We start from the raw sequence: 18,571 nt of genomic DNA on the forward strand, positions 1-18,571 counted from the left end.
ACCTTGCTTTCTTCTCTATAAATTAGAAAAGTGAAATACTGTATAAAATTGCCCTTCAGGCTGTATGTATATCAAACAAATAAATTTTGGCTTAGACTTGGATCCCGTCCTCGAGACATTTATACATAATATAAATATTTCAATATAAAAAAAGCAAATCTGAAATACTTCTGGTCCCAAGTATTCGAGTTAAGGAATACGCAACTTGTATTTTCAAGATGGGTAATTTTGATTGAGTAAATACATTTTATTGTGTGAGAAAAGAAAGGAGATTGGCATATGGGAATCTTATGTAATGATAAAATTGGAATTCAAATGATATGATATTTTATGGGGCACATTGCTTACTGGAATAAAAATTATAAATCAGCAAAAAAAAGTTAGAAAAGTGGAGCTAATGCAAAAGATGTTTCATGCTCTCAGTGAACATTGAACATTAATTGAACATTAATTGCCTGGTGGGGGCCGACATCAGCTTTTAATGGTCCCTTACCTTCATTTAGTTAGGAGTCTCTCATCTGTACTTTCTGTGTCAGTGTTTCTGTGACAGTACTTATCCCTGTGCAGTACAGATGTCTTTTCCTTTTTTGGTACTTAGAATTGAACCTAGGGCTATATTCCCAGTTCTTTTACTTTTTGTATTTGAAACAGGGTCTTACTAAGTTGCTGAGGCTGGCCTCAAACCTGTGATTCTCCAGGCTCAGCCTCTCAAGTACTGAGATTACAGGCATGCACCACCACTCCTGACTTATAGTAATTTTTTATGTACAACATTACTTGTGGCTTCTTCTCACTTGTCCTCAATTTCCTCTAATATATTATATTATTATTATTATTATTATTATTATTATTATATTTATTTTTTTGGCAGGTTTGGGGATGGAACTCAGGGGCATTCGACCTCCGAGCTACATCCCCAGCCCTATTTTTTATTCTTTATTTTGAAGCAGGGTCTGAGGGCCTCACTAAGTAGCTGAGGCTGTCCATGAACCGCGATCCTCCGGTCTCAGCCTCCTGAATGCTGTGATTACAAGCGTGCGCCACCGCGCCCGGCTTACCTCATTGTTATTATTTGGTACTAAGAATGGAACCCAGGGACATTCTACCTCTGAGCTACACCCCAGCCCTTTTAAACTTTTTCATTTCCTTATTTATGTGTTACTGGGGATCAAACCCAGGAACTCACCCATGCTAGGAAAGCACTCTACCACTGACCCCTCCCCCCATTTAAAACATTTCGAAACAGGGTCTCATTAAGTTGCTGTGGCTGGTCTTGACTCTGGGATCTTCCTGTCTGTGTCTCCCAAGACACACCAAGATACAGGTATGTGCTGCTGGGCCCAGCCAATTATCTTTTTGTCTCTTTTACTAAATTATAGATTTATGATGTATAAACTATAGATTATAGATTATAGGGCCAGATAATAAGCCTTCGCCACTTTGACATAAATGCAGGTGTGCCTTATTTAAAAGAGATATGAGAACTGGGCAGGGTGGCAAACACTTGTAATTCCAGTCCTTTGGAGGCTGAGACAGAAGGATAACAATTTTAAGGCCAGCCTCGACAACTTCAAGAGACTCTGTTTTAAAATAAAAAAAATAAAATAGAAAGGGCTGGTGTGTATGTTGGAGGTAGAATATCCCTTGGTACAATCCCGAGTAAACCTTCCCCCAACAGAGAGAGAGAGAGAGAGAGAGAGAGAGAGAGAGAGAGAGAGAGAGAGAGAGAGAACGAAATAAAACACAAGAGCAGCTTTATTTAAAAACATGGTGCTGGGCAGGAGCAGAGCCACTGGCTGCACGGTGGCAAGAGAGGAGTGCGTTTTCTCACTCACTTCTCAAAGGACCACTGCAGCTGAAGGCCTTGAAGTTCGGGTCTTCGTTGGCTCCACTGTGGAGGCGGCCGCGGGCAGACTTGGCAGTGTGCAGCGTGGTCTCCTGAGTCACAAGCAGAGGACAGCGGCTAGGAGGCCTCCAGGAGCTCATGCCACAGCTCTCCAGGAGCAGTGGGAAGGTTTTTTGTTGTTGTTCTTCTTCTTTTTCTTGGTTGGGAAGGGGATTGAATCCAGGGGCAGTCTACCTCCGAGCTACACCCTACCCTGTTTTGTTTTGTTTTAATTTCCTCTCTCTCTCTCTCTCTCTCTCTCTCTCTCTCTCTCTCTCTCTCTCTCTCTCTCTCTCTCTCTCTCTCTCTCTCTTTTTGTTTTTTGTGGTACTGGGGATGGAACCCAGAGGCTTTCTACCTCCAGGCTACACTCCCAGACCTATTTTATATTTTATTTGGAAACAGGACCTCACTAAGTTGCTGGGAGCCTCACTAACTAAGTAGCTGAGGCTGGCTTTGAACCTGCAAGATCCTCCTGTCTCAGCCTCCCAAGTGCGGGGATTACAAGTGTGTGCCACCAGGCCTGGCTTTTGTTTTAATTTTAAAACAAGGTCTCACTCAGTTGCAGAAGGCCTCACTAAATTGCTGAGGCTAGCCTCAAACTTGTGATCCTCTTATCTCAGCCTCTCAAGTACTAGGATTACAGGCATGTGCCATGTGTCCAGCTGGATTTATTTTTTTTAAATAAATAATCAAATAAGGGCCAGGCATAGTGTACATGCCTGTAAGCCCAGCTATTGGGAGGCTGAGGCAGAAGGGTCACCTACTGAGCTGGAAGTTTTTGGGGGCACAGACAACCCAGGTTCTGATACAGCAGGCAGGGGAAGGTCCCATGGAGCCATGAAGATTCTGTTTAAAAGAATAATGTGATACCATCAGCACCCCGGGCTACTGAAGTTTAGGGAAACATGGATCGAATAAACCCTGAGTTCTACACTGGGGCAGAAGTAAGAAGTGCCTACAGTGAAATTAAAGAATAAGACTTTGTGTAGTTTTTTTTTTTTTTAATATCAAAGTTGAATAGTGAGGTAAAAATATATGTAGGCCACAATCAAGTTGCTTTTTTTTTAACTGAATAAAAAGCAAATCTAAAATGTTAACGGGTGACCTAGTATCTCCAAAAGCCTTGTAAGGCAAATTAATTAATGGTTCTTGTTTTCCAGAACTATGTGCATGGCAGCTCTAAAGGGACTGTAAGAGGCCTTTTAAGAAACGTTTGTAAATCATCTCAGAAAAGAAGTCAGTACAGAGTTGCCATCATGGAGCGCTCACATTGCAGCAAGGGCGCAGTGGAGACGAGTCTCTAGTGATCATATCCCCACACACTCTCCAAGAGCTCTGTGCGCAGCCCTCTGCGGGGCCTGTACACACTTAGTTAAGAATTTATAGTTGCAAGCATATTTTTCTAAGTTCTTCTGGTTTCATGTTTTTTATTCCTAAATCTTGTTAACTTCTAATATACTTATGATGTGGATTCCTTCCTAATGCAGAACACATTTCGATATTCTTGTTTTGGGCAAGATTTTGTATAAACATGTTACTTTCAGCAAATGACTTTGTATGAAATGTTAATAGGAATACCTAAATAGTATTCATAGATGTCTGGTCTTTTAAAATGTCATTAATGTCAGATTTTAAAAATTCTGTAATTGCTAAACTTACTATAGTAATCAACTTGGCTTTTGTAGTAACTACGTACCATGGGAATGCATAGAAGATAAATACAATGAACATTATTTTATTTTATTTTATTCTTTTGCGGTACTGGGGATGGAACCCAGGGGCATTCTACCTCTGAGCATCACCCCCAGCCCGATTTTTATTCTTTATTTTGAAATAGGGTCTCACTAAGTTGCAAAGGGCCTCACTGAGTAATAGCTGAGGTTATCTGTGAATTGCGATCCTCCTGTCTCAGCCTCCCAAATGCTAGGGTTACAAGAATGTGCCACCATGCCTGGCTATGAACAATATTTTTAAATGTTAATATTTATTAGTTTTTCTAATCATAAAAATAGCATTCTAATTATAGACTATTCAGGAAAAGTTAAGCTATACTAATAAGGAAGCAAACTCTAATCCTCATAGTCCCAACATGTTGGAAATAATCACTTTTATAATTCGAGGATGTTCTATTTGTTATTAAAATAATTTTTTTTTTTGGTGTTACTGGGGGTGGAACCCTGAGGATTTCTACCTCCAGGCTATACTCCCAGACCTATTTTATATTTTATTTAGAAACAGGGTCTCACTAAGTTGCCGAGAGCCTCACTAAGTAGCTGAGGCTGGCTTCGAACCCGTGCGATCCTCCTGTCTCAGCCTCCCAAGCGTGGGGATTACAAGCGTGCGCTACCACGCCCGGCTGTTATTACAATAATTTGATGTACTTTTATCTCTGTTTACCAAAGTCAAAGATGTAACTGTACTCATTAATTACATCTGTTTAAAATGAGGTCTTGTGGGCTTTTATTGTGCCTACAGTCTCTTCCTACTTCTCAATTTTTATTGATTTAATCTGGAATTTATATCAAAATTATTATTGTTATTTTACATTATGAACCTTTCTTTTGAAACTTAGTTTGGGATTTTCTTCTTTGGAACCATCTTAACTGTTTACCATCTCCATCGCTCCTGGGGCTCTGGGCAGCAGACCCGGAGCGCAGCTGAGAAGGGAGCAGCCTGGTGAATTTGCTTCCTCCCCCGCTTCGAGGCCGCTCTCTGTTCACTGCTGCCTTTGAGTCTTCTTGAGGAGTCTCTGGTTCCAGCCCCTCGGCCGTGGTTTTCAATCCTAGCGCCACATCCAAATCAGTGTCCAGGCTTCCTGCCGTGACGATTGAACCAGAATCTCTGAAGATGGAGTCACAACATTGTTACCTTTTAAAGATTTGCTCGATGATTTCCATGCATAATCAGGTTGAGAGCCATTGCTTAAGAAAGAAACCTCTGATGTCTGTCTGGATGCTCAGAGATTTGTTGTTGTTGTCTTAAATCTTGAAGCATTTAACAGGATATGTCTAGGTGTCTACATCTCATCAGTGTGTGTGTGTGTGTGTGTGTGTGTGTGTGTGTGTGTGTGTGTGTGATACTAGGGGTGGAAACCAGGGCTTTTCTACCTCCGGGCTATACTCCCAGACCTATTTTATACTTTATTCGGAAACAGGGTCTCACTAAGTTGCTGAGAGCCTCACTAAGTAGCGAGGCTGGCTTTGAACCTGCGCCATCCTCCTGTTTCAGCCTCCCAAGTGCTGGGATTACAAGCGTGTGCCACCGTGCCTGGATCCTATATCTCACCATTAATTCTGCTTAGTATTTATTTATGTACTTCTTGGTACTGGACATTGAATCCAGGGGCATTCTATCTCCAAGCTACACCCCCAGCCTTAATTAATTAATTAATTAATTAATATATTTATTTGGTAATGCTGAGGGTGGAGCCCAAAGTCCCATCTTAGCTATGACTCCAGCTCTATTTAAGTTTTTACTTTGAAGCAGGGTCTTGCTAAGTGGTAGAGGGTCTCGCTAAGTGCTGAGGCTGGCCTTGAACCTGAGATCTTCCTGTCTCAACCTCTCAAGTACTGGGATTATAGGTTGTGCCACCACACCTGACCTGCCTGGTATTTTTTTTTTTCCTACCAACTCAAAAATTTCTCTCTATTTTTTTTTTAAATATTACTTACTTTTCGTGGTACTGGGGATGAGATCCAGGGGCATTCTACCTCTGAGCTACACCCTGTTTTTTTTTAATCTTATTTATTTACTTTTCTTCCTTGGATCTTTAGGTCATGTTGATTGGATATCTTAGTCCATTTGGGCAGCTGTAAAAAAAAATGCCATAAACTAGGTGGCTTATAAACAACAGAAATTTGTTTCTCACAATTATGGAGGCTGTAAAGCTCAAGGCCAAGATGCCTGCTGATTTGGTGTCTGGTACGGGCTGTCCTGTATCTTCATATGTCATAAGGGGTAGGGGCTCTTGCTGGGTCTGTTTTTATAAGACCACATATGTCCTGAAGGCTCCTAACCCAGGCACTCCTGAAGTCCCACTCCTTGTATCATGACTTGGAGGCTAGTTTTTTTTTTTGCCTTTATTTTATTTTATTTTTGTTGTTGTTGTTGTTAAATAAGTTTTTTATATATTTTTATTGGTGCATTGTTATAGTCAGACATCGCAATGGAATACACAATTTGTGAGGATATACAAGCACACATCATCCAATTAGCCTTTATCCAATCCCCATCCCATTCCCTCCCCCTCCCTCTATCCCATGCTTGACTTGGTGATTAACTTTGATATATTTGTTTACGTACATCATGCGTTTTAAAGAGATCCCATCTTCCCCCATCCTATCCCCTCTGATTGGTCACCTTAACTGCTCCTCCATAGGGCCCTTTCTTCAACTAGAAAGCATCACCCTTTTCGTACCTTTATTGGTGCATTTTAAGTATACATCATAGGTCCAAATGATACATTCATACATGCACACGTCACTGTATTTCCCTCCCTATCTCACCGCCTTCCTTCCCTCCCTCCCCATAATGTTGATGAGATTGGTCGTGATGCCTCCATAAATAGACATAACCGCATTTGACCTGTTCCCTTCTTTGATTCCCCCCAACCCCCCAAGGAGGATCATTCTTTTTCAAAACTAGCATACTACCTCACATCCTAGTCCTGATCCACTGGGAAAGGAGCTCTTTCTGTCTTCCTCCTTTCTCACTCCATAGATGATGCTCCATTGTGCTTGTTTAGGATGATAAAAGAGCAAGAAAGAAGTCGGAGTCAAAGTTATTTTCCTTTGTAGGTATATATTATTTTCTTCCTGGATTCTTAGAGAAGCCTTTCTTTTACCTTGAAGTTAGGCTTTCATTAGAGCATTGAGGTGTCAATTTCATTTTATTTTTCTTTGGTATGTAGAAAGCTATTTTGATCTGATGATGCAAATATAGCTTCAGCTGTCTGGGTGCAGTGGCACACACCTGTCATCCCGGTACTTGAGAGCACAGGAGGATTGCAGGTTCTAGGCACTGCATGGCGATTTAGAGAGACCCTGTTTAAAAATAAAAGAAACAAACAAATAAATAAGGCCCCCTTTTTTTTATCAAGATGTCACCAAAAGCGAAGAAGGAAGATCCTGGCCCTGCCAAAGCCAAAGCCAAGGCCAAGGCTTTGAAAGCCAAGAAGGCAGTGTTGAGAGGTGTCCCCAGCCACAAAGAGAAGTACGCACGCCACCAACCTTCCGGCGGCCCAAGACACTGCGGCTCCAGAGGCAGCCCAATACCCCAGGAAGAGCGCCCCAGGAGAAACTAGCTTGACCACTGCGCCATCACCAAGTCCCCATGACCACTGAGTCAGCATGAAGAAGAGAGAAGACAACAGCACACTGTGTTTATTGTGGATGTCAAGGCCAACAAGCACCAGATCCAACAGGCTGGGAAGAAAGTCTATGACGTGGACGTCGCCAAGGTCAACACCCCGATCAAGCCCAATGGAGAGAAGAAGGCATGTGTTCCACCGACTCCTGATTATTATTATTATTTTTGTGTATGTGGTACTGGGCCCTATTTTTTTTTTTTTTTTGCAGTACTGAGGATGGAACCCAGGGGCATTCTACTTCTGAGTGACACCCTCTGCCCTGTTTTTTATTCTTTATTTTGAAACAGGGTCTCACTGAGTTGCAGAAGTTCTCACTAAGTAGCTGAGGCTGTCTGAGAACCGCAATTCTCCTGTCTTAGCCTCCCAAATGCTGGGATTACAAGCGTGCGCCACCACACCCACTCCTTCCTTCCTTCCTTCCTTCCTTCCTTCCTGTCTGTCTGTCTGTCTGTCTGTCTGTTTGTCTGTCTTTCTTTCTTTGGTATGGGGATGGAACCCAGGGACATTCTACCTCTGAATGACATTCCCAGCCCTATTTTTTATTCTTTATTTTTTATTTTATTTATTTATTTATTTTGTGGAACTGGGGATGGAACCCAGGGGCATTCTACCTCTGAATGACACCCCCAGCCCTAATTTTTATTATTTATTTTGAAACAGGGTCTCACTGAGTTGCAGAGGGCCTCACTAAGTAGCCGAGGCTACTTACCTCCTGTCTCAGCCTCCCAAATGCTGAGATTACAAGCGGGCGCCACCACGCCCGGCTGGACTCCTGATTATGATGCTTTGAATGTTGCCAACAAAATTGGGATCATCTAAAGAGAGTCCAGCAGGCTAATTCTAAATATATGGTTTTTCACTATATTTTTAAAAAGTAGATAAGTAAATAAATAAATAAAATAGAGCTGAGGGTGTGGCTCTGAGTAGAGCACCCCTGGCTTCAATCCCTAGTACTCGCCCCCACGTTATCTTACATTCATCTATAAAGGGATTCTTATTTTGTATTTGGTGAAAGGGGTGTGATAGCTGACAGGTTTTGTGGTAGGCTTCCTCTGTAGGGCTTCTGTGCTTGCTGCTGAAGTGTGATACAGCTGCACTGACCCTCCCTCCCAGGCCAGGTCTCTAGCCTGGTGCCTCCTGCATCATCCAAGTCTGAGGCTGTCCTTGGAGCCTGCCTTTGGGGCCGGCATGCAGGCCTTGATGTCCCGTCCACTCCCCACAGACGCTGCAAAAATCTCCAAATCACTGGGAAATTATCCGGTAACACAACTATTAGTGCCGTGCACGGGTTTCTGCTTGAAATACTGGCCACTGCTTGCCAGCCGGGCTCCCCTAAATTCTCACCATTTCTAAGAGCCAAAAGAATCACTGACAGGGCCTGGCAATCAGTCAGGCCTCGGCCTCCAGGTCAAGCTGCTCCTTTGGCGGTTGGCAAATTGGCCCTGGATGTCCTTATTTAATCTGGTCCCAACTGCAAAGGATTTAAAAGAAATTCTTTGAAGTTTTTGGCATTTGCACAGTTTCCTTTCCTAGCTTCCAGTACTGACTTAGGGTTTTACATATTTTAAAAATTGTCTAGGTCATTTTGAATGGAACTTGGAAGCAGGTGGTTCAAATAAATATGAGTCCTCGTCCTCCAACATTTCCCCTGGAATGTAGGGAGATGGTTTTTACTTTCAGCCTTATGAAGATCATGATGAGAAGTCTGTGTTAGTGCTAGGAGAAAACATTATTTGTTGCTAATAGTATACGTTATTAATATTGGCAATTAGTATTTAATATTCATTTATTTATGCATTTTTTGTATATTTCACTTCAGTCCTTTTGAGAAATATTTTTGAAATGTAATTGAGATCTTGCTGTATATTAAATTTTGTATATTTGCAAAATGTGTTATTGCATTATGAACATTCCTGCATATTGTTGATTATTTTTGAATATGTATTATAATTCAATTTTTATAAATCCTTTTATATGTGCATGTGTGTCTATATGTGTTTGTATAAACAATAGAAAAATTATGGAAATAGTCACACCAGTTTGGAGGTGGGGGTGTGGATTAGAGTAGAAGAGTAGAGTATATATTACTTTAACTCTGTGGTTTTTTTTTTTTTGTTGTTCTTTTTTTGTGTGTGGTTTTGGGGATGGAACCCTGGGGCAGTCTACCTGTGAGCCACACCTCCAACCCTATTTTTTATTTTTTATTTTGAAACAGGGTCTCACTAAGCTGCAGAGGGCCTCCCTAAGTAGCTAAGGTTAGTCACAAGCCTGGATCCTCCTGTCTCAGCCTCCTAAATACTGGGATTACAAGTGTGCTAAAGTTTTATTAAGATAAAACTGACAGTATGTATGATGTTTACAGTTAAACAAAATGTTCACAGAAATCTAACACGCCTAAGTAGACTTTACACTGTAGCTCTGGGTGCGTGTCTAGTGCAGGCAAGAACTAGTGGATCTCGCGGCTCAACTCAGAGCGTTTTGGGCATCAGTTAATCTGTAAGTCTTTTTCTACATTTTTTTCTTTTGTGTTTTAAAGTGAACCACCACCCATATGGAAGGCAATCTTCTCCTGAGACCAGGGCTTTTGAAGCCACGTACCTTGTGAATTGACTCAGTAAAAGTACTGTCAGTGATTGAACCCTGCCCTATCAGAGTTCAGAGTTCAAAGGTCAAAACCTGCGGCTCCAGCAGCTCCCATCCTGAGTGTGGCCCCTTTGTCTCCCTGAGCCGGCCCTTCCCCATCACTGGCCACCACGTGGGCCAGTGCCTTGGCTGGACAAGCTGATGTTTATAATTTCATAATTGGAGAAGGATTTTGTCGCACTTCACAATTAGCACCTCTAAGACAGAATGATTCCTGTGCACTCTCGGTTTCCATCTCCAAAATGGCAGCTTTGGGAACTTCTGAACCGGCTCAGTCCTCATTGATAGTGCCGATGGCATTTAAAAAATTTTTTGTGTGGAGCCGGGCGTGGTGGCGCACGCTTGCAATCCCTGTGCTTGGGAGGCGGAGACAGGAGGATCGCACAGGTTTGAAACCATCCTCAGCTACTTAGGCTCTCAGCGACTTAGTGAGACCCTGTTTCCAAATAAAATAGGTCTGGGAGTATAGCTCGGAGGTAGAAAGCCTCCGGGTTCCACCCCCAGTACCACCAAACAACAAAACAAAAATAAATGTTTTGTGTGTGGTATTAGGAATTGAATCCAGAGACATTCTACCTTCCAGCTATATTCCAAGCCCGGTTTTATTTTTTATTTGAAAACAATGTCTTGCTAGGTTGATGAGAGTCTCACTACTTGCTGAGGCTGTTCTTGAACCTGCAATCCTCCTGTTTCAGCCTCCTAAGTACTGAGATTACAGCGTGTGCCACCATGCCTGGCAATGATATTTTTGTTAAAAGGTAAAATAGTGTGGACACAGAACCAAGTCATCAGTTGTTCTCATTATTTCACTATTTCCCCAATCATGCCTCAAATTTTAATCAAAATGATCCTATCCGTTTCCCTGCCCCATCCCTCCCATTCCCAAGAAATACACCAGTCATAGCCAAAATCTACACACATGCTCCGCTGTGAAGTGCAGAGTTAACACTATTGGGAAGAAGGCTGTGGGTTGTGAAGATGCTCTTTGAAGAGCCACAGTATCTTTTGCTTTTCCCTAAACCCAATTCTGCAAGTTTTATCCTTCATAGAAGGCCCTTTGCTTGGCCGGGCGTGGTGGCGCACACTTGTAATCCCCGTGCTTGGGAGGCGGAGACAGGAGGATCGCGCTGGTTCGAAGCCAGCCCCGCTGGCTTAAGAGACCCTGTGTCCAAAAATAAAAAAGTATAAAATAGGTCTGGGAGTGTAGCCCGGAGGTAGAAGGGCTTCCAGGAACCCCAGTACCACCAAAAAAAAAAAAAAAAAAGGCCCTTTGCTTTTCCCAGTAAAGCGCAGAACAGCTTTAAAGCACTTGGGTTGCTGCAGGGCACAGAAACTAGACCTGCTCTTCAAAGGACAGCGTCTCAAGCCACCTTTATAGTGTCAAGACAAGCAGAACTCCTTCCTGCTCCACTTGAAACCCTGCCAGAGGTGACAGGGGCTGGTGCTCAGGAGAGTTAATTCTCGTCATCTTTTTGTCATCATCCTCCAAGGGGCAGGATGCCACGCCAGCCTTTCCTCACAGAAGGCTATGCCACCCTGTGGGCACTTGACGTTGGTTTGCTTGGCGGGCACCACGTTGTCCTCATCTGAGTTTCTCCATTTCATCAGGAACATGAGAATGGGGATCTGTGGCTGCAATAACCGCTCAGGCCCCAAACCCCGGGCAAAGCCTCCTGGCTTTTCTGCCCTTTCTTTCTTCATCTTCGGTTTGCCCTCCTCTTCCCTATCTTCAGATTCAGAATCAGTTTTGGACTCACCTCTCTTGGATTTATCTGTCTCATGTGCAGTTTGTTTTCTGTGGCTGTAGAAACTCACAAACCCTTATATTCATGGTCAATTAATTATTCGCTAGGGTGTCAAGACAAAAGGCTTTGTACCAGATATGGTAGCATGTGTCTGTAATCCCAGTACTGGGGGAGGTTGAAACAGGAGGATCACAAGTCTGAGACCAGCCTCAGCAACTCTTGAGACCAACAGCCATGTCGTAAGACCCTGTTTCAAAAGAAGAAAAAAAAGGACTGGGCGTGTAACTTGGAGGTAGAGTGCCCCCGGGTTCAACCCCCAGCCCCCTCCCCCAAACACAGGCCCTGCTTAAAAATAAAAATAAAAGAGGGCTGGGGGTGTGGCTTGGAGGTAGAGTGCCCCTGGGCCCTACCCTCAGTCCCCCCCACTCACACTCCAGCGTTGCTCGGCAGCGAGACTGAAGTTTGTTTTCACCGCCCTTTGCCTGTGCTGTCCAGTGCCGCCCTGCCCTGCCTTCCTCTCCTGGGTCCCCTCTTATTAGGTCAACACTACACTTCCTTCATTACTGTATCATTGATCTTCATCCCCCAAAGAGTGCAATTTTAATAGAAAAGACTTCTCATCTGACTCTAATGATGCGATTCTGTGATGTTTAAAGCAAGTCATTTAACCTTCCTGAACTTTAATTCCCACGTCCGTAAAACTGATGACTACTTACATATTTCCCAGACTTGCTGAGCAAAGCAATTATAAAATACTCAGTGGTATAAAAACTAATGTAAGATAGTTTGTTCACCAGTCTGTCCTCTACACTTCGGAACCTTGCTGTTAAAAAAAAAAAGTGGCCAACCTGGGCGTGGTGGCACAGGCTTGTAATCCCAGCATTTGGGAGACTGAGACAGGAGGGTCGCTGTTCGAGGACAGCCTCAGCTACTAGTGAGGCCCTTTGCAACTCAGTGAGACCCTGTTTTAAAATAAAAAATAAAAAATTGGGCTGGGAGTGTCGCTCGAAGGTAGAATGCCCCTGCGTTCTATCCCCAGTACCGCCAAAAAATCCCCAAACCAAACCAAAAGAGGCCAAATCTTGATTTTGCCACGTGGAGCTGTGGAATGAGAGCCCTGGGGCATGTTCTCTGAGCTATACCCCCGGCCTTGTTTTTCATTCTTTATTTTGAAACAGGATCTCACTGAGTTGCAAAGGGCCTCGCTAGGTAACTGAGGCTGTCCATGAACCCAGATCCTTCTGTCTCAGCCTCCCAAATGCTGGGATTACAAGCATGCGCCACCACCCCCGGCAGAAGGAGAAATTCCGAAGAAGACATGCCTTTGCAGGTTCTGCCAGGCTCACAAGAGGGTCAGAGGTCTAGAAGAATATCTTTCTTCCAAAGAAAGAAAAGAAGAAAAGGATCAGGGGCTTGGGGGAGCAGGGCTGTCCCAGGACGGTTGCTGGTGCAACAACACTGACTGGCAACTGATACTTGGATCTACTTCAAGGTGGGTACAAGGGGCCTGGGACTCTGCCGAGCCAAGAGCCCAGTGGATCAAGTGACCTACAACAGCCTCAAACACCTTTCCTGTAGTAACTGTATTAGTCCATCGTCTGTTGCTATAATAAAGCTCCCAAGGTTGGATACTTCATTAAGGAAAGCAGTTTAGCCAGGCCTAGTAGCCCTTGCCTACAATTCCAGTATTTAGGAGGTTGAGACAGAAGGATCACAAGTTTTGTTTTTGGTGTGTTGGGGGAGAATGGGAGATACTGGGATTTGAACCCAGGCATATTCTACACCTGAGCTATGCTCCCAGCCCTTTTTATTTTTGTTTTAAAACAGGGTCTCAACTGGGCATAGTGGTGCACGCTTGTAATCCCCACTCTTGGGAGGCTGAGACAGGAGGATGGCTCAGGTTTGAAGCCAGCCTCAGCTACTTAGCGAGGCTCTCAGCAACTTAGTGAGACCCTGTTTCCAAATAAAGTATAAAAAATAGGTCTGGGAGTGTAGCCTGGGGGTAGAAAGCCTCTGGGTTCCACCCTCACCACAAAAACCAAAACTAAAACCAAAACAAACAAGCAAATAAACAAAAAACAGAGTGTCACTAAGTAGCTGAGAGTCTCACTAAACTCCTGACGCTGTGCTTGGGCATTTGATCTCCTGCCTCAGCCTCTCGAGTACTGATAATACAGGAGTGTACCACTCTGCTTGGTTCAGGATCACAGTTGAGGCCAGCCTCGGCAGCTTAGCACTACTATCAGCAATTTATGAAGATTCTGCTTGAAAATTAAAAAATTTAGCAGGGTACAAAAGCACATACCTGTAATAACAATACTCGGGAGGCCGAGGCAGGAGGATTGTAGGCGTTGGGGCGGAGGCGCTGAGCAGGAGCGCTTTGATCCTTAGAGTGAACTGCAGCTTGCAGATTATTGGGATGCCCACCACTCCCCACAAGTGTTTACCTTCTGTAATCCCCAAGTAAACTCTGATAAACACTCTGGCCTCTTTTCTGCTCACTGTGGAGCAAAGAGAGACACCCGAGGCCCTCCCCGCAGCAGCCCCTTCCCAGGGGGAGACTGTCCCTTCCAGGGTCTGAGCTGTGTGTTCGCTCTGGTCAGAGGCAGTTCCCGCCGGCTGGCAGGTGGCTCAGAGCAGTGGGTGTGAGGCTGAGAGCTGGTTGCTGACCTTGTGGTCGCTAAACTGGCCTTCCTTAAAAGTGCCCCAGAGTGAAGCCCAAGCTGTGCGGCCTTCTGGTCACAGAGGCTGGCCTCGCACCTGTGGCCCTCCCCCAGCCTCCCAAGTACTGGATAATAGGCATGTGCCACTGCACCTGACTTCATCTTTATTTCTTAAAACTTTGGAGACAAGCTGGGTGTAATGGCTGAGAGGCTGAAAAAGGAGGATCATAGGTTCAAGGCCAGCCTCAGCTACTTCATGAGGCCCCCCATAATTTAGTGAGACCCTGTTTCAAAATAAAGAATATAAATATAGGGCAAAGAGGATTGGGGTGTAGCTTTGAGAGAAAAAAAAACACATCCCTAGGCTCCATTTCTAGTACCACTCAAATACATATGTATTTGGATAATAACAACAACAACAACAAAAACCCACTGGGACGCAGGTGTAGCTCAATGGTAGAACACTGGCCTAGCACGCACAGCGTCTTGGGTTTGATCCTCCACACCCCCCAAAAGGGAAATAACAAGAAAAAAAAATTTTACAATATAACCGAACAATTACTTTAATATCATTTGGGAATATTTTATTGCTTCTTTACATCTATATGATTTCTGGGTTATAGACTTTTTTTTTGTGGTACTGGGGGTGGAACCCAGGGGCTTTTCTACCTCTGGGCTATACTCCCAGACCTTTTTTATATTTTATTTGGAAACAGGGTCTTACTAAGTTGCTGAGAGCCTCACTAAGCAGCTGAGGCTGGCTTCGAACCCGTGCGATCCTCCTGTCTCAGCCTCCAAAGCATGGGGATTGATTACAAGCGTGTACCACCACGCCCGGCTGGGTTATAGGATGCTCACTTTTGACACTAGTGCTTGGGAGGCTGAGACAGGAGGATCGCAGCCTCGGCAAGTCAGTGAGGCCCTCAGCAACCTACAGAGACCCTGTTCCCAAGTAAGAAATGAAATCAGTCTGGGGGTGTAGCTCAGAGGTAGAATGCCTCTGAGTTCAAACCCCAGTACCACACACACACACACACACACACACACACACACACACACACACACACACACACTCCAAGGCACATTTCCCTCATTTTTCAATGTCACTTCACAGAGCACAAGTAACATTTTAGTCCTAGGTTAGAAGGTATGAAATTTAGTCCTTAAACGGAGAAGAGCAAGACATCTGTCTTTCTCTATTTTTTTCTGACTTAGTCTGTTGATTTTTCTTTCGAAGTCATTGGAAACACAACTGCAGTCAACTTAGCATCTCTCCCCTTTTCCTCATTGCGTTGAGGAAATCCTTAATGTCATCGAGCCACCTGGGCACCTGCCAATATGCCCTGCATCCTGACTGTTTCTTCTTCTTCTTTTTTTTTATTTAGCTGAACTATACCACAGCCCCTTTTATTTTGAGACAGAGTCTCACAAAGTCGCCGAGGCTCTCACTAAATTGCTGAAGCTGGCCTTGAGCCTGTGATCCTCCTGTCTCAGCCTCCCGTGCACTGGGATTTCCAAAGCGCACCACCACGCCCGCTCTCCTGATTATTCCTTGAGCACGGCTTCATGCCAGCAATAGAACAGATGCCCCTTGTTTCCATCCATGTGCCCCCATCTGATTTGGGGCTCCCTTGTGCCATTTTTGGGTGTGGGGGTATAATGTTCAATGTGTGCATCATGCTAGGCTTGGGGAACTCTCCTGGGGTCTCAGCCAATTACCAGGCGCCCACTTCTTCTCGGAGGTCCTGCCGGCTCCCTGGCTGAGCCTGTGAAGTACAGCACACGCCCCTTCTTCTAGAACCTGCCACGTCACTGCCCTCTTTGCTTCTCCAACTCTGCTTTACTGATATTGTTCTAGGCTGGGTCCTTTCCATTTTGTAAAAAAAATGAAACTTAGAAATATGAAAAAATTCACTTTCTCGACTTGATGCTATCCCAGCTTTCTTCCTGAGATGAAGAAAGTCTAATCTGATATTTGCATGGAGAGAAGGGTCAAGACAGAAAAGAAATAGTAGAAAGAGGCCCGGCATTGTGGCGCACGCTTGTAATCCCCGCGCTTGGGAGGCAGAGACAGGAGGATCGCGCAGGTTCGAAGCCAGCCGCCCTGGCTTAGGAGACCCTGTTTCCAAATAAAAAAATGTAAAAATAGGTCTGTGAGTATAGCCCAGAGGTAGAAGGGCTTCCAGGAACCCAGTACCACAAAAAAAAAAAAAAAAAGAAAAAAGAAAAAGAAAATAGGAAAAATTTAATATTCCTAAAATTCTTCTGACACAAAAGATTTTGCTTTCTGTTTTTATTGTTTTAACCATAAACATTACCAAATATTATTAGTTGTTCTTTTTATTGAGGTCCTGGGGATTAAATCCAGGGGCGTTCTACCTCTGAGGTACACCCACAGTCCTATTTTTTTATTCTTGATTTTTTGGAAAAAGAGTCTCACTAAGTTGCACAGGGCCTCACTAAGTAGCTGAGGCTGGCAGTGAACCTGTGACCGTCCTGTCTCAGCCTCCCAAGTACTGGGATTACAAGTGTGGGCCACCACGCCTGGCTTACTTATTCTTTATGATTATAATTTTTAGCTGCACATGGTGCTGCATGCCTGTTATTTCAGTACTAGGGAGTCTGAGACAGAATATTTAAAGCCAGCCTCAGTAATTTATCGGAACCCTTAGCCATTTGTTTAAAAAAGGGTATAGTTCAGAGGTAGAATGCTCATAGGTGTAATCACCAGTACCAATATAAATAAAATAAAAACTATAATTTAACATCTGTCTGTGAATATATTGGAGTTCCATGAGGGCGTGGGATTTGTGGTGTTCTTCCAGATGTGAGGAACTCTTGCAGCTAGCTGTTGTGAGGCTGGCTTCCTAAATAGAGAGGGCGATGGGGGATGGGCTTTCTGTCTTTAAGATCCTCTGAAGTCAGCAACAAGACTTTAGAAACGTGAACAGAAATCACACATATTTATTGAGTTCCTGAACAAAAATAGATTCTATAATTATGGGCTCTCCAATAGCCTGATGCTTTCCTGAAGATCAAGTATTTCCCCCATGTTTCCATGAAGTTCACAGTTGGGGAGAGAACACAGAATTAGAGTATCACTGACATATAGAGAGCCAGGGGTAAATAAGTCCAAAGGCCCAGTGTGCTGTCTTATTACTTGTGGTACTGGCGATCGTCTTGTTATTTGTGGTACTGGGGCTGTTTTACCTCCCAGCTGCATCCTCAGGCTTGTTTTTTTTAAACAGGTTTTTCCTAGGTCGATGAGATTCTCCGTGCTTGCTGAGGCTGGCCAGGAAACTGCAATCCCAAGTACAGCCTCCCAAGTACAGGGAAGGCGAGTACCACCACACCTGACTGCTGTTTTAAATTTTTAGTTTGCTAGTCCTGGTGTAATGCTTAGTACACTGGACTCTGAATCCACTGGCTCAAGTTCAAATTGACATGCCACTTTATTTTGTTTATATGTAACATGATATAATGCAAAGCACTGTCATTTCCAGAGTTTCTACATTGATTGAACTCAGAGGTGACAAATGTTTCAAAACAGAAGGGAGGAATCAAGTGAACTATTTTAATTTTTTTTTTTTTTGCAGTACTGGGGATGGAAACACCAGGGGCAGTCTATCTCTGAACTACACCCTCAACCCTCTTTTTATTCTTTATTTTGAAGTAGGGTCTCACTGAGTTGCAGAGGGCTTCACTAAGTAGCTCAGGCTGGCCTCGAACCACAATCCCCTGTCTCAGACTCCCAAATGCTGGGATTACAAGCGTGAGCCACCACGCCCAGCTAAGTGAATTATTCTGAAACAAATTCTGCATAGCAAGCACAATGTTTTTACTTGGATTGTACACTTGGACCAATGAATATTAAGTTCGCGGGGAGGACTAATACCTGCCTTGGCTCCCCAGGGCACGGCATTGCTTTTAGGCACAGTTTCGAAGGGTCTGGCAGGCTGCTTCCTTTCAAGCTGCTTACTTAACTTCCCTAAATGCTCATTTTCACATTTGAAATATGGGTAACTGTATGTACCTCGTAAGGTTGTCTTAGGGATCAGAGACCATGCAAAGGGTCCGGCAGCTCGCGTTCATGTCATTACTGCCTGCAAAGGGGCTTAGGAGCACAACAGGATGATTACAGAGGGGAGATGAGGTTACAGAAACCAAACCAAACACGCCGCCAACGCTCTTCGCCTGTGGGGACCAGTCTTTGGGGGGTTTTAAAAGCTGATCATTGCTGATTCCATGCTATTGCCCTTGCTCA

The 18,571-nt window shown here is 44.0% G+C and overlaps 1 pseudogene across 1 annotated transcript; it reads left to right on the forward strand.

Annotated features, from left to right (window-relative positions):
• Nucleotides 1–6,986: 6,986 nt before the first annotated feature.
• Nucleotides 6,987–7,405, forward strand: LOC308262841 (large ribosomal subunit protein uL23-like; annotated as a pseudogene). Its single transcript has one exon. The product of its transcript is annotated as a large ribosomal subunit protein uL23-like (transcript).
• Nucleotides 7,406–18,571: the final 11,166 nt, after the last annotated feature.

The sequence above is a fragment of the Muscardinus avellanarius genome (assembly GCF_963383645.1).
Source record: "Muscardinus avellanarius genome assembly, chromosome: 5".
Taxonomy (NCBI): Eukaryota; Metazoa; Chordata; class Mammalia; order Rodentia; family Gliridae; genus Muscardinus; species Muscardinus avellanarius.